The following is a 17,446-nucleotide window of genomic DNA, read 5'->3' as shown; positions in this document are numbered from 1 at the left end:
ATGATTTTTTATAAATCCTTTCTGATCTTCTGCAACAACTTTAGGCAACACGTTTTCAAATCTAATTGCCATTATTTCAGAGAGAATTTTAAAACCTACATTCAAAGATATTGGTCTGCACGAAGCACATGCAGTAGGGTCTTTATCTTTTTTTAAAAATTAAGGAAGGATTGTGGTAGTTTACCTATCAATAAGGCATCTTTAAAAGTTCTACTTACCCAAGGAGAGAGTAAATCAGAAAAACATTAAAAAAGTTCTACTGTAAATCCATCCATACCAGGGGCTTTACCAGAGTTCATTAAAGAAATTGCTTTCTATATTTCTTCCTCCGTAATTGGTGTATCTAATAGTAAACATTCATCAGATGATAATTTGGGGATATTCAATTTCCCTAAGAATGCATGCATTGTAGTAGTATAGTCAGGGAATTCTGATTGATATAAAGAGGTATAGCACACTTGAAAGGATTTATTAATCTCATCATGGCCAACTGTAAAGTTGCCACCCTGTTTACAAACTTTAATAATCTAGCGTTTAACCGAAGCAATTTTCAATTGATGGGCCAATAATTTCCCTGATTTATCACCATGTACATAGAATTGAGATTTAGTTTTAAGTAACTGGTTTTCAATGGGAGATGTTAATAACAAACTATGTTGTATCTGAAGTTCAACTCTCTTTTTATAAAGCTCAAAATTGTGGGTAACTGAATATTCTTTATCAATTTCTTTAATCTTCTCAACTAATATACACATTTCATTATTGGTTCACTTTTTTAACCCAGCAGACTCTGAAATAATTTGTTCACAAATATGCTTTAAAAGTTTCCCATTATATCCAACTGGAAATTCCTTCAGTAGAGTTAGTTGAAAAGAAAAAAGCGATCTGATCTTTAATGAAACTAACAAACTTTAAGTCTTGAAGTAAGGTCGAGTTAAACTGCCACTGTCTAGTTCTAAAACTTACATCAGCTAATTTAATTGATCACTTCAGAGGTGCATGATCAGAAATAGTAATTGCATTATAATCACAAGCAATGACAGATGGCACTAATCATGAATCAATACAAATATTCAATTCTAGAATAATTGTGATATACATGAGAGAAAAAAGAAAATTCTTTATCATCAAGATGTAGAAGCCACCAAATATCTGATATTCCAGAGTCCACTAAAAGAGAATTAATAAAAAATGCAGATTTATTCAGTAGGAGTTGTTTAACTGAAGACCTATTCATCAAACAGCAATTAAAGTATCCACCCATTGTCCACTTATATTCATCTAAGTTAGGGAAAATGCAAATAATTTCTTTTAAAAATCAGGATAATCAACATTTGGAGCATAAATATTAACCATAACAACTTTTTGATTATAAAGTAAACTGGTGAACAACAAAAATCTACCAGTTGGGTCTGAAATTGTCTCATAATGAACGAATGGAATTGAAGTATCAGTAAATGTAGAAACACCTTTCACCTTTGCAGATGAATTAAAATGAAAGTGCATGCCCCTCCAAAAATCTAAAAAAAATTGATTGTCCTCCTTCCTCACATGAGTCTCCTGTGCAAAAATAATTTGAGCTTTCAGTCTATTAAATATTTTTTTAAAATTTCTGTTTAACCAGATGGTTCAAATCATTAGTATTCCATGAAACAAAATTAATAGTCATTTTTCAATAAGTAAATCATAATATGTTAAGGGTTAATCCTACTGTAAGGAAGTCATGTTCCCATAAAAAGGAAAACAAGTCAAAAGAGGAACCAGAAGTCACGACAGTCAGATATATTTGTAGTTTCATCCGGCCCAGAAAAAAAAAAGAAAAAAGAAAACACACCTCCCACACAAAACCCAGAAACTAACCAATAAACAGTTAGTAAGCAAACTACCCCAGATTCTACCCCCATCTCTCTAGTGATGAAGTTACAAAATTTTAAAAAGGGATTCATACCACTCACATTTTGAGCATCCATCATTTTATTAAGCATTTTTAAAAAAATCCCAAAAAGCCAGTTTCAAAAACAAATGAAAAAGTGTTAGTAGATTATTTGTGTTTCACAAATTCAAAAAAGGACAATCAATCCATTAGAACTCAGATCAAACATAGTTATGTTAAATAGTTGCAAGAGGAAAAGAAATCATTAAAGAACGGCTTTATCATAAAGATATAACGAATACACTTAATTCAAAACCCAAAATACCTTTTACGAAAGCTAGGAGAGAAAAAAATTCAAATGACGAAAGTCCAGATTTATAATATTTTTAAAACTTAAACTAAGTGTATGTTAAAACATAATAATATATAAAGTTAATCTTTAATCTGTAGAGGACTGTCATGTTTTAAATTTACACCAGTCTCAAATAGACTAAACAAAGTAAAAACAAATGCTCAACAGATGATCAGCCATTTTAAACTTTTTTTTAATATTTCAGAAATCCATTAAAAAAATAATAATCTTAAAAATATGGCAAATACTTATAATTTGAGACAAAAAACATTTTACCAGAACATAAACAAAAACATTAAGATCTACCATTAAACTGTAGATTGTAGCAAATTACCATTTTAGTTTAAACTATCAAAAGCAGTTTTTAATCATCGAAATGATTAGACTGTAACAGACTGTCGACTTTATTTCATATGCAAATAAAATCTCATTAAACCATGGAAAACTGTCATTTTCTGTTGAATACAATTTTAAGTCCACATAACTGTTAGACTATATCGAAACTATCGAACTTGCATTTAGATCCTCAAAAAACTTTTGAGCCTTGAGGGATCCATCAGATAAGATTATTCTGAGGCGGGCAGGATATAATAACTGAATTTATCATTATACAAATACAAATCACTCATCACCAATTTAAACGCCGATCTGACGCATTACTTCAGGACTATAATCTTCTACCAATCATGTTACAAATCAGCAACAATGAATATATAATTGAGACAGGTTTTTCATAACAAATAAAACAATTATTAAACACTGCTAAAAAAAACCCAAAAGTAAACAAATGATAAACTTAACCAGAAGTCAGTTGCAATACGGCAGTTCGAACAGTTCTTAAAGCGAGAATACAAAAACAGTTCTTAGTAGTAGTAATGCAAAAATCCAAAGTTTTACCCAGTCGCTTAGGAGAGGCTTCTTGAAAATGATTTAAATTCTTTTGTGGAGTTAAATTCTTTTGTGGAGTTATTGCTGATCCCAGCCAAAGTATGTTATCGGAGGATTTATGATCGACAGAAATAAAATGACTTAAAGGCACTGACCTTTCCTTGATGAAACTTTGTATCCAACCCTCTAATCTTCTGGTAAAGCAGGAGTTATCATGGATACTCGTTACTAATTCCTTGTGCAAAGATTTTTTAAAAATTTTTTTATTAGTTTTTCAAAACATTTTACAAATTAAAAACCCCAATTCCCAATGAGGAACATTAAAACAGTGCAAAATTAAGCATACCACAACAATATGCTACAAAGGAAGAGAATTTAACAAAAAAGCACCTAAATTAAAGACAAGTAAGCTTAGTGTCCTCCCCAAGCCCCACAACACAAGAGAAAACAACAGCAACTCCAGACCAACCACAACACAATATAGAGAGTATAAGTCAGGACAGCCAAACTCCCAGACTGTGAATACACTCAGCAACAGAGGATAATAATGCCTTCTACCAGAAAAAAAATGGAGCTGAAAGCAAGGGACCGAAAAGAAAAAAAAAACCCTAGTCAAGAGGAAGGTTATGAAAGTACTCGATAAAAGGTCCCCAGACCTTATGGAACTTTAGATCAGAATTGAGAACTGAATAATGAATTTTTTCGAGGTCCAAGCAGGCCATGATGTCGTTAAGCCATTGAGCATGAGTGGGCGGGGCAGCATCTCTCCATCTGAGGAGGATCAAGCTTCTAGCCAGGAGAGAGGCAAAGGATAATATTCGGCATTTGGTCAGACCCAGACATAAATCTCTCTCGCCCCAAAAACTGAACAGAGCAATTAAGGGGTTTGGTTCTAGGTGCTGATTCAGAATACATGATAACGTAGTGAAGACATCTTTCCAGAATTTCTCCAAGCTAGGACAGAACCAGTACATATGGATGAGAGAGGCCACGCCCCTCTTGCATTTATCACAGAGCGGACTAATGCTAGGGTAGAATCAAGATAGTTTAGATTTAGACATATGGGCTCTATGAACAATCTTAAACTGTAAAAGGCAGTGGCGAGCACAAAGAGAGGTTGAGTTAACCGATTTGAGAACTGAATCCCAGCTCTCCTCAGATAAGGAGATATTTAAATCCTACTCCCAGGCCATTTTGATTTTATCCATAGGGGCCCATCGTAAGGCTGCTAGTTTATCTCGGATGATTGATATTAAGCCTTTACCTAGTGGATTCATGGAAAGAAATAGGTCCATAGCATTTTTCGCAGGCATTTCAGGAAAGTTAGGAATTAAAGGAGCAATAAAGTGTCGGATTTGGAGATATCTGAAAAAATGAGCATTGGGCAGATTGAACTTAACAGAGAGCTGCTGAAAAGAAGTGAAGCGATCATCAATGAAAAGATCAAAATGTCTGATGCCCTTCCTATACCAAACCTGGAATGCTGAATCGTATGTAGTAGGTAAAAAAAAGGTGATTATGAGCAACAGGGCTGGAAACGGAAAACCCCTGGAAACCATAGCATTTCCTGAACTGAGCCCATATACGCTAAGTGTGTCTAACAAGAGGATTAGCTATTGATCTGGGCAGACTACTAGGGAGTGCAGAGCCAAGAAGTGCAGAGATAGATAATTCTTTAGTGGAGCTCAACTCCATCGACACCCAGTTAGGGCACTCGGGTTGGCCGTGGAAGAAAGACCAAAAGGTAGCACAACGTATATTAGCTGCCCAATAATATAAACGAAAGTTAGGTAAAGCCATGCCACCCTCTTTTTTAGATTTTTGGAGATGGATTTTATTAATTCTAGAGCACTTATTCTGCCACAGATATGACAAAATAATAGAGTCTAAGGAATCAAAAAAAGATTTAGGAATAAAAATTGGGATTGATTGAAATAGGTATAAAAATTTGGGGAGAACATACATTTTAACAACATTAATACGACCTACCAAAGACATAGATAGAGGTGACCATTGTACCAGACTCTGTTTTCTCATGCAAAGATTAAACAAAGGTCGAATCTGTTTCACCATCATCATTAACTATCCCAATCCTTTGGAATTTCTGAACTCCTTTAAAATCTTCACTTTCCACGGACTAAACTGGCAGTATTATAGTGAAACTGCCGGCAATAACCTTTGAGACTTAAAACAGAAAGTAAAACTCCACTTTTAAATGAAACTGCGTCATAATATCGGAATACGCAGCAGCATGGAGTCAGTGGTGAATTCAGCCATGAACTGCCCAGGTCACAGGGTGGGGTTCTCCTTTTATACCCTGTTGAAAAAACTATCACATGACATCTCACTGGTGGGAAATTGACATCACTCCCCCCATCACAAGACCATTACCTCATGTCCAGCATAGCTTCAATTACATCACGGTCACGTGACAGGTACAAGATACCCACGGGAATGTAACACCTCCTGCCAAAAATATTTTGATCTTTCAAGAACAACATTTTAACAATTAACCACTTACAAAAAAAACAAATGTATAAAATTTACAACATACACAGTATACATAGTATTATCATACATCAACCTTCAAATTATTACACAGGAGGGTTACAAATGTTAAAACATCACTCCATAAAAAATACATTGTACATTCAACATCAAGATAGACAATCAGCAATCACATTATCTTTACCTTTTAATAGCCTTCTGTTTTTGTTTTTCATCTTACTCAGAAACACTAACGGATTATGATCAGTGTAAACGGTAAGTGGTTTTTGAGTTTTACCAACATACGCGTCAAAATGTTCTAAGGCCAAAACAAGAGATAACAATTCCTTCTCTATGGTTGAATAGTTCTTTTGATGCTTATTAAATTTCTTAGAAAAGTAAGCTACGGTATGATCAACCTCATCATCCTCATTTCTGTGCAATAATACTGCTCCTGCAGCTTCATTGCTAGCATCTACAGCTAATGATAAAGGTTTTTCAAAGTCAGGTGCCTTGAGCACAGATTGTTGACATATCATAGTTTTCAATTTCTCAAATGCTTCTTGACAAGCATTTCACACACAAACTTTTCATTCTTCTTCAAGAGGTTAGTTAATGGAAGGGCCACATTAGCAAAATTCTTATGAATTTTTTGATAATATCCTACCATTCCCAGGAATCTTCTGAGAGCTTTCCAGTTGGAGTGGGAATCTCTAAAGTTGCTGAAACTTTCACCTGAACAGGAGCTACCTTACTTTGACCCACAGCATAACCAAGGTAAGTTACAGTGGCATGTCCAAATTCACTTTTAGCTAAGTTAATAGTTAAGTTAGCTTTGGAAAGCCTTTCAAACAATTTCTCCACTGCAATAATGTGTGCTTCCCAAGTATCATTTCCTGTCACCAAATCGTCAATATAAGCATCTGTATCTTTCAACCCCTGGATCACAGAGTTAATCATCCTCTGAAAAGAACCTGGTGCATTCTTCATCCCAAATGGAAGAACACTATATTCATATAATCCAGATGGAGTTACAAATGCAGATCTCTCTACCTTTATCCGTTAATGGAACACACCAATACCCTTTCAAAAAATCAATCTTTGCAAGGAACTTTGCTTTTCCCACTTTATCTACACAATCATCCACTCTAGGAATTGGATATGCATCTGTTTTCGTCACAACATTCACACTCCTATAGTCCGTACAAAACCTAATACTACCGGCTGGTTTTGGCACCATAACACAAGGTGAACTCCAATTCGAGTTAGAAGGTCCAATAATATTATTCTCTAGCATATATTTAATTTCTTTCTCAGCAAGTTCACATTTTTCCATGTTCATCCTATATGGATGTTGTTTAATGGGTTTGGCATCTCCAACATCTACATCATGTGACGCTACAGTGGTCCTCCTACGAACATCTGGAAACAAATCCAGATATTTAAAAATTAATTGTTTCATCTTCAGTTTCTGCTCTAGCTGTAAATGTGTTAATCTCTCATCAATATTTTCCAGAATAGTTGAGTTTGGTAACCTGACAGAAACAACGTTAGGTTTAGAATGGAATTCAGATGAATCATCTATTAAGCCCTAGTGAAATCAGACTTGTTATTATTGACCACAACAGTCATAGTAGTTGACTGTTTCTCATAGTTTGGTCTTATCATATTTATATGGCAAAGTTGTGTTGGCCTTCTATGATCTGGAGTTTTAATCATGTAATCCACACCATTGATTTTAGACACAATTTCATAAGGACCATGAACTCTAGCTTGTAAAGGATTCATTTGCACTGGGAAAAGAACCAGCACCTTATCTCCAGGTTTAAATGTCCCCATCATAGCTCCTTTATCATGCCAGGTTTTCATTTTCTCCTCAGCCAATTTTAAATTTTCCCTAGCTAAGCTACAAGCTTTATGTAATCTGTCCTTAAATTTCAAAACATAGTCTAGTTTTAGTGTGGACCTCTTTATTAATCCATTCTTCTTTTAATAAGGCTAAAGGTCCTCTAACTATGCCCAAATACAAGTTCAAATTGACTGAAACCTAAGGATTCTTGTACAGATTCCCTTACTGCAAATAGAAGTGTATACCCTCACCCAATCACTTTCATTTTCCACACAATACATCCTAATCATATTCTTGAGGATAGAATGAAACCTCTCTAAGGCACCTTGCGATTCTGGATGGTATGCAGATGAAGTGATTTGCTTAGCTCCCAATTTATAAACTTTGTTGTGAAACAATCCAGACATAAAGTTACTACCTTGATCAGATTGTATTTCCTTAGGCAACCCAAAATAAGTAAAGAATTTTATAAGAGCCTTTGTTACCATTTTAGCTGTTATATTCCCAAGTGGTACTGCCTCTGGAAAGCTAGACACAATGCACATGATAGTCAACAAGAGCTGATAACCAGTTTTTGTTTTTGGTAATAGACCTACACAAACTATAATAATTTTAGAAAACGGTTCACTGAATGCTGGAATAGGTTGCAGTGGAGCCACTGGTGTAACTTGATTTGGCTAACCCACAATTTGACAAGTATGGCACATTCTACAAAACGTTGCCACATCTTTTCTTAAACCAGGCCAGTAAAAATGTTTTAAAATCTTATCCACAGTTTTCCTTACCCCTTGATGTCCACCTAAGGGCACTCTATGAACTAAAGTTAAAATCCCATTTCAGTAAACTTTAGGAATAACTACCTAGTAAACAATATTCCATTCATCCCTTGCAGGGATTGTAGGCGATCTCCACTTCCTCATCAAAACTCCTTTTTCAAAATAATATCCTACTGGCACCTTCTCAATTTAACTATCTGGTAGAGCTTGTTCTTTTAATTTTATAATCTCCGGGTCTCTACTCTGCTCTGCTATCATCTCCTTGCGAGACAAAGACTTCATGGTCAGACTTACTCCTAGAATCTTGTTCAAACAATGAAGGTAAGAAAGTTTCTGACATGTCCTCAAAATTTGAATCCTGAATTAAACAGTCATGGGTAACAACCTCATTTTGCACATCAATCTTTTTAGCCATAGCTCACGTTATTACACAGAAAGAATCTGTTAAAATCCATCTGTGGTTCTTCTAACTTTATTGTCAAATGCTCTTCAGGAAAAACTTGTCCACCTGCCAAATCATTACCTAACAATAAAGAAATATCCTTCACAGGTAAGCTAGGCTGTAATTCTACTTTAACAAGTCCTGTAACTAATCTTGACTTTAAATTCAATACTTTAAATGTACAGGCATAAGGGCACTCCCAACACCTTGTACATAATTTACCTCACCAATATCAGACTCTTCATTAAACTTTAAAACACTGTCTAACATCAGTGATTGAGAAGCTCCAGTATCCCTTGTTACGGATTCAAGCAACAATAAATATGAGTGAGGCAGGGGTTTTGATAACAAAGAAAATGTTTATTAACACTGAAAAACAAACCTCCAAAAGTAAACAAATCACTAACGTAACCAGAAATCAGCTGCTGTGCAGCAGCTTAAACAGTTCTTAAAGCAATGTTGCAAAAACAGTTCTTCAAAGTAGTATTGCAAAAGTTCAAAATACTTACAGTCCATTTAAGAGACTTTTTAAATGATTTAAATTCTCTTTCACGTAGTCTTGCTGTGATTCCAAATCGAACTTTTCCCACGAAGAATTTAGAAAGATGAAGAGTGAAATGGCTTAAAGGCACTGACCTTTCCTTTACAAAACTGTTCCCAATCCTTTCTACTATTCACAGGGATTAACACGGGGACAGTCAGCGAATTCCTTCCCAATGAAGATCAAACAAGGTCGAACCTGTTTTACCGTCGAAATTGACTTTCCTCGATCTTTTAACTCCCGAACTCTGATCTTCACTCTCCACTGATTCTCAACTAGCAGTATTATAAAGAAACTGCTGGCAATGACCTTTTAAACTTTAGGCATTAGATAAAAACTTCATCCTTCAACTAAACTGCGTCATCACATTAAATCACGCAGTGGCATGAAGTCAACTTGGCAAATCCAGCCACGAACTGCCCCTCCTCACAGGGAGGGGGTCCTCCTTTTATACCCTGTAAAAAAAAACCTGTCACATGATCTCTACTGGCAGGAAAATGATGTCACTCCACCATCACAAGACCATTACCTCAAGTCCAGTATAGCTTCAACCCCAGTCACGTGACAAGTACACCACTGTCACGTGTCACGGGTACGTAACACCCTAAGGATTTTTATTGGCACCAGAGTAGATCCTTCTTTCAAGGATACAAACCCTTCAGTTATAAAATGATCATATCCCCTTCTAACTTGGTCAGACTCCAACAAAACCCCATTTGTGTTTATCAAACCCTGTGGATTTACAGGTGTTTCAGTATGTTGCACACAAGCATCTGGAACTGCTTCCTTTTCTTTATTTTTCAATCAGAAACAGTTAGCTATTACGTGACCAGGTTTCTTACAATAATTACAAATTGGACCAAATTGTCTTTCCTTCAGATTTTCCTTTCTCCTTACCTTTCTCACTAACTTCTGTTTTAATTTCCCACCTAATAGCAAGTTGCTTAATTTGATCAATTAAAGGTAAAAAATTAACCTTAAATAAATCTTTATGTTTTTTAGTAATTTTAATACCTAAGGTAAATAAAATAATCTGTAACAGTTTTATATGGTAAATGTTTATAAATTGGAACTTGCATATTTAATGGAAATAGTTCATTCTTGTTAAAATTCAATTTATAACCAGAAAAGTTACTAAATTGAGCAAGCAAAGACGAAATAGCAGGAATAGATCTTTCAGGGTCAGATATATATAATAACAAATCATCAGCATATAATGATACTTTATACGTCCTCTCCCCACGGGTAATACCCAGAATATTGGGTGATTCACGAATAGCTATAGCCAAAGGTTCTAAAGCGATGTCAAATAGTAAAGGACTTAAAGGGCAACCTTGCCTTGTACCATGAAATAACTGAAAAAAAGGGGATCTTTGATTATTGGTAAAAACCGAAGCTAAGGGTTTATGGTCTATTAATTTAATCCATGATATAAATTTTGAACTAAAATTAAATTGTTGCATTGTATTAAATAAATATGGCCATTCAACTCTATCAAATGCTTTTTCAGCATCTAAAGAAATGACACATTCTGGTATTTTAGATGTAGAAGTATAAATAATATTAATTAATTTTCTAATGTTAAAAGATGAATAGCAATTTTTAATAAATCCAGTCTGATCTTCAGAAATAATTCGAGGTAATATATTTTCTAATCTAATAGCCAAAATTTTACTAAAAATCTTAAAATCTGTATTCAATAAGGATATAGGCCGATAGGTTTTTATCTTTTTTAAGAATTAAAGAAATAGAAGCTTCATAGAAAGATTGTGGTAATTTGCCTGTACTTAATGCATCTTTAAAAATTTTACAAAGCCAAGGAGAAAGTATAGAAGAAAAAGATTTAAAAAATTCTGCGGAAAAACCATCTGGACCAGAAGCTTTACCAGAATTCATTGAAAAAATAGCCTTTTCTATTTCAGACTCCGTAATAGGTGTATCTAAAAATACGTTATCCTCAACAGTTACTTTTGGAGTATTCAATTTCCTTAAAAATTCATTTATTATAGAAAAGTCCTTAGTGAATTCTGATTGATATAAGGAATTATAAAAATCTTGAAAGGCTTTATTTATCTCTTTGTGGTCAATCGTCAGAGTACCATCTTGTCTATGAATCCTAGTAATCTGTCGTTTATCTGAAACAATTTTCAATTGGTTAGCCAATAATTTACCAGACTTATCTCCATATATATAAAATTGGGTTTTTGATTTAATTAACTGACTTTCAATCGAAGAGGATAATAATAAACTATGTTCCATTTGAAGTTCCACTCTTTCTTTATAAAGTTCTTTACTAGGGATCATTGAATAAATCTTATCAATTGCTTTGATTTTATCAACTAATGTTAATATTTTAAAATTAGTTCGTTTCCTAACTCCAGCAGAGTATGAAATAATCTGTCCACGAATATATGCTTTAAAAGTATCCCATAAAATTCCACTAGTGATCTCGGCTGTAGAATTTGTTGATAAAATTAGTATTATATATCAATATATATAAAACAAAAGGGTTAAAAAAATTATTGATAAAACCCATAAATGAATAATACTAAATTGGTATTTTAAATGTGAGTTTAAAACTTTCAAACACATCAAAACGGATATGATGTTCCAAGCACTAAAGTCTGATGGGAAGAAGAAATGCCATTTTATTTTTTTATAAAAATCTTAATATTTAAATGTTAAAAATATAAAAAAGCGTATACAAACTTAAAAAACCCTAATGTTATTTTCAAAGCTAATAGATTAATAATATAAAAAAATAAATTCAGAATAAACCAACAAAAAAAAGAACTTTTACCGTATATAAAAAATACATGTAAGCCATACCCAAAAAAAACATCATTCTGTAAAAGATCCAAATCTATAGACTAATTATTACATTAGTCAACCCAATAGAGTGTCATTGTTCCAAAAAGCTTTGAGCATCCGCTGGAGATTTAAACAGCCGAAAAGTTCCGTCTTCAAAAGTAACTCTCAAGTGTGCTGGAAATAACAGCGCCTCCTTGTAGCCTTTCTGGTGAATTTTTGATCTAACCGGTCTAAAATCCATACTTGCCCTTAAAACTTCAGAGCTATAATCTTCCAAAATACGAAATTTAAATTCTTGAAAGCTAATCATACCCTTTTTCCGGGCAGCCCGAATCAGACGCTCTTTGGTATGAGGGTAATGGATCCGGAGAATTACATGTCGTGGTTTCAAATTTGAATCAGAATGAAAGCGAGAGACACGGTGTGCACGGTCGATTATTGGAAGAGAGTCCAGTACTTCTGAACCAAAGACATCCATTAGAAATTTAGAAAAGAAAACGGTAAGATCACCGCTCTCAAATTTTTCCGGGATCCCAATTAACCGAAGATTTTGTCTTTGAGAGCGATTTTCAAGATCAGTAATTTTAGATTTATAACGATCCATCTGTTGAGAAGTCGAAGTTTGCTTTTGTTGCAAAGTTTCAATTATACGATCTTTCTTGCGAGCGGCTTCTTCAAGAGCCAAAATACTTGTTTGTTGTTTTTGTAATTCCAGTGTAAGTGTTTGAAGTTTTTCTTCAAATGACTTTAAACGCTCATCAAACGCAGAGAGCTTTACGGTATTTTTCTCTCCAGTCCTTCAAATTTATCTTCTATAAGCTTTGCAATTGTTTCTAAAGTTATCAGTTCTTTCGTCTGTTTCGATTCTTTTGCTTTAGACATTTCAGCGAGTTGAAAATAGTTCAAATAGTTAAAAAGAAAAATTCTGTATGTTTAGACCCCTTTAGAATAAGTATAAAAATATCATTTAAGGGGTGTTTGTAGGTTAAAAAAGACGTAAAAGGTTTGGAGCAAAGCCTAACAGCGGTTTACTCCATAAGCGCCATCTTGAGACATCCCATGTAAGCCCTTTTGTGTGGTGTGATTTCAGTTATTTGGGGTGCTGTCTGGTCTAGTTGGGGTGCGTGGTCCATTGGAAGTTAGGGTCAGGGTAAAGGGTAGGACTAGGGATGTTTGTGAGGTGGCATGGTACTGGTGATGTGGGGTGAACTTGACTCCCTGGTAGGGAAAGGATTCAGGTGTATGGGGGAGTGTAGGAGGGTTAGAGCTGTTAGGATTAGGGGTATTTTCTGTCCGTTTTTTTGGGGACTGGTTTGGGTAATTTGGGGTATTATCTGGTTTAGTTGGGGTGCACGTTCCCTTGGAAGTTAGGATTAGGCTGAAGTATAGGGTTGGGGATGTTCATGGGGTGGCATGGTACCAGTGATGTGGGGTGGATCTGGCCCTCTGGTGGGGGGAGAGATGTAAGGGTTAGGGTTGATGCTGGGGTGGGGTGCAAGAAGGGACAGTGGGGGCAGTGTTACGTGAACTCCTTTTTTGGGGACTGGCTTGTATTATTTGGGGTACTGATTCATTTGGGGTGCGTGTTCCATAGAAAGCTAGAGTTAGGGTGAAGGGTGGGACTGGGAATGTTTGTGGGGTGGCGTGGTACTGGTGATGTGGGGTGAACATGGCTCCCTGGTGGGGAGAGGCCTAGGGTTTGTGGGGGAGAGTAGTAGGGTTGGAGGTGCTGGGATTAGGGGTATGGCTGGGAGTTGAGCTGTCTTTTTTGGGGGCTGGCTTGTGTTAGTTGGGGTGCTGTCTGATTTAGTTGGGGTGCGCGGTCCATAGGAAGTTAGAGTTAGGGTGAAGGGTAGGATTGGGAATGTTTGTGGGGTGGTGTGGTACTGGTGATGTGGGGTGGACATAGCTCCCTGGCGGGGGAGAGGCCTAGGGTTTATGGGGGAGTGTAGGAGGGTTGGAGGTGTTAGGATTAGGGTATGGCTGGGAGGTGGGGCTGTCCTTTGGGGACTGGCTTGGGTTATTTGGGGTGTGCGGGGAGGTTTTCTTGTAGTAGTGGGGAGGACTGAATCAGGAGTCTAACCGCTGGTGATATTGGGTGAATCTGGGTACTGGTGGTGTGGGGTGAGCATGGCCTTCTGCCGGTGAGAGGTGTAGGGTTTATGGGGATGTGCTGAAGGGTTGGAGGTGTTGGGCTAAGGTGTATTGATTGGGTAGTGGAGTAACGGGATCTTGTGGTGGTGGGAGGGCTAGGGTTGGGCTGCCCAATCTTACTGTGTAGTGAAGTGAACGTGGACCCCTGGTGGAGAGAGGGCACCAGTTTATGGGATTGCGTAGGATGGTTGTAGTTGTTATGTTTAGGCATACGGCCGAGGAGTGGCCACCCCATGGGGGGGGTGTGTTTGGAAGAAAAGGTGCATTACGTAGGCCTCGTGGGGGTGTGGCCAGGGTTCACTGGGGTCCCGTCTGGTTTAGTTGGGGTATGTGGTCCTTTGGACCTGAGGATTAGGTTTGGGGGGGGGGGGTTTAGGGTTGAGGGGGGGTTTCACTGAGTGGCGGAGGGTATAACTGGTGGTGTGGGGTGGGTTTAGCCCCCTGGCGAGAAGAGCATCGTGTTTATGGGCTGTGAAGCTGTTAGTTTCAGGGCAGGGCCATGTGTGGGGAATGTATCCTACCCCCTGGGGGGAAGCCGGGAGGTTGGGGCGAGTGCTGTGTCTGGATCAGACTGGTCGTTACGAGTCTATTCTTCCTAGTGTTTACCCCTGGTAGAGTTATAATTTTTTTCTTTATCCCTCTCTATTCTGGTTAGGTGGTACTATTTGGGGAATTAAGTTCTGTTTTGGGGCCTAGCTGTTAAGCTCTATTTCCAAAGTAAGAAGTCCCTTTCCTATTTAATGGCCCCTGTCTCAATTTCATTTCTGAGTGGGTGACTGAAGGGGATCCTCCTCTTCCTCCCTACTCTGATTTTCTCCGTCTTTAAAAAATTTTTTTTTGGTGCTTTTTAGGCCTCCTTTAGGCCATATGGGGTTAGGGTTAGGGTTAGGTTGAGATTATGTGGGCATTGGGCGAATCAGCCCTCTTGTGATTTTTGATCTTGTCACTCGAGATTCAGTTTCGTGCGACCCTGCCACTTTGAACTGGCCCACGCCTTCATTAACCAGGTCCACACTTGCCTTTGATGAATCTTGCCCCTCTTGATATAAGACATCAGGTTTGTGGGGGTTTGTCAAGGGTTAATCGGGGTGTGCTTAGGGTCTGTGAGGCTGATGGCAGGGTTAATTGGGACATGCCTAGGGTTTTGTGGGGGTATGTGCCCATTTTGGATCTTATAATTAGGTTTGAGTGTTGGACTGGTGGATGTATATGTGTGGCAGGCAGAGGTAAGGTTACGGAGTTCAGAGTGGTGATTTATGAACTACTACTGCAGATAGGCTCGCATTAAGGTTAGGTTGCCGAACTATCATTGCGACGGGTCACCACCAGATGGGAGTGCTGTCCTCACAGGAGCTGTCATTGCGATAGGACACCACCAGGTGGGAGTGTTGTGGACAGCGGGACTGTCATTGCGACCGGTCACCACCAGATGGGAGTGCTGTCCTCACCGGAGCTGTCATTGCGATAGGACACCACCAGGTGGGAGTGCTGTCCTCACTGGAGCTGTCATTGCGATCGGACACCACCAGGTGGGAGTGCTGTCCTCACCGGAGCTGTCATTGCGATAGGACACCACGAGTTGGGAGTGTTGTGAACAGCGGGACTGTCATTGCGACCGGTCACCACCAGATGGGAGTGCTGTCCTCACCGGAGCTGTCATTGCGATAGGACACCACCAGGTGGGAGTGTTGTGGACAGCGGGACTGTCATTGCGACCGGTCACCACCAGATGGGAGTGCTGTCCTCACCGGAGCTGTCATTGCGATAGGACACCACCAGGTGGGAGTGTTGTGGACAGCTGGACTGTCATTGCGACCGGTCACCACCAGATGGGAGTGCTGTCCTCACCGGAGCTGTCATTGCGATAGGACACCACCAGGTGGGAGTGTTGTGGATAGCGGAACTGTCATTGCGACCGGTCACCACCAGATGGGAGTGCTGTCCTCACCGGAGCTGTCATTGCGATAGGACACCACCAGGTGGGAGTGCTGTCCTCACCGGAGCTGTCATTGCGATAGGACACCACCAGGTGGGAGTGTTGTGAACAGCGGGACTGTCATTGCGACCGGTCACCACCAGATGGGAGTGCTGTCCTCACCGGAGCTGTCATTGCGATAGGACACCACCAGGTGGGAGTGTTGTGGACAGCGGGACTGTCATTGCGACCGGTCACCACCAGATGGGAGTGCTGTCCTCACAGGAGCTGTCATTGCGATAGGACACCACCAGGTGGGAATGTTGTGGACAGCTGGACTGTCATTGCGACAGGTCACCACCAGATGGGAGTGCTGTCCTCACCGGAGCTGTCATTGCGATCGGACACCACCAGGTGGGAGCGCTGACCTCACCGGAGCTGTCATTGCGATAGGACACCACTAGGTGGGAGTGCTGTCCTCACCGGAGCTGTCATTGCAATAGGACACCACCAGGTGGGAGTGTTGTCCTCACCGGAGCTGTCATTGCGATACGACACCACCAGGTGGGAGTGTTGTGGACAGAGGAACTGTCATTGCGACTGGTCACCACCAGACGGGAGTGCTGTCCTCACTGGAGCTGTCATTGCGATACGACCCCACCAGATGGGAGTGTTGTGCACAGTGGAACTGTCATTACGGCAAGGCACCACTAGCAAGGAGTGTTGTCCACATCTAATCTGTTATTATGGCAGGACACCAACAGGTGGGATTATTGTCCAAATTCAATCTGTCATTGTGGCAGGTCACCAGATGATGGGAGTGTTGTTTACAATGGATCAGTCTTTGTGGCAGTACACCAGCACGTGGGAGTGTTGTCCACAGTGGATCAACTGTTATGGCAGAACGCCACCAGGTGGGAGTGTTGTGGACAGCGGAACTGTCATTGCGACAGGTCACCACCAGGTGGGAGTGTTGTGGACAGCGGGACTGTCATTGCGACCGGTCACCACCAGATGGGAGTGCTGTCCTCACCGGAGCTGTCATTGCGATAGGACACCACCAGGTGGGAGTGCTGTCCTCACTGGAGCTGTCATTGCGACCGGTCACCACCAGATGGGAGTGCTGTCCTCACCGGAGCTGTCATTGCGATAGGACACCACGAGTTGGGAGTGTTGTGAACAGCGGGACTGTCATTGCGACCGGTCACCACCAGATGGGAGTGCTGTCCTCACCGGAGCTGTCATTGCGATAGGACACCACCAGGTGGGAGTGTTGTGGACAGCGGGACTGTCATTGCGACCGGTCACCACCAGATGGGTGTGCTGTCCTCACCGGAGCTGTCATTGCGATAGGACAC

General features: G+C 39.2%; 1 protein-coding gene across 4 annotated transcripts in view; it reads right to left on the bottom strand.

Moving 5' to 3' along the window:
- Window positions 1–2,573: 2,573 nt before the first annotated feature.
- LOC132382835 (zinc finger protein 850-like) overlaps window positions 2,574–17,446 on the bottom strand; it is a 109,927-nt gene continuing 95,054 nt past the window's right edge. Inside the window, exons 3-4 of one of the 4 annotated variants that reach the window (XR_009508472.1) lie at window positions 5,505–5,579; window positions 2,580–3,348 (exon numbers count right to left, since the gene is read on the bottom strand). The gene's annotated coding sequence lies outside the window, so the exon portion shown is untranslated. Of the gene's footprint in view, window positions 5,580–6,905; window positions 7,023–9,056; window positions 9,664–17,446 lie in introns of those variants that run through there. The other 3 variants (XR_009508471.1, XR_009508477.1, XR_009508476.1) reach the window with 3 other exon arrangements.

This window comes from Hypanus sabinus, chromosome 29, assembly GCF_030144855.1.
Source record: "Hypanus sabinus isolate sHypSab1 chromosome 29, sHypSab1.hap1, whole genome shotgun sequence".
Lineage (NCBI taxonomy): Eukaryota > Metazoa > Chordata > Chondrichthyes > Myliobatiformes > Dasyatidae > Hypanus > Hypanus sabinus.
This window is presented reverse-complemented; position numbering and strand designations above follow the sequence as displayed.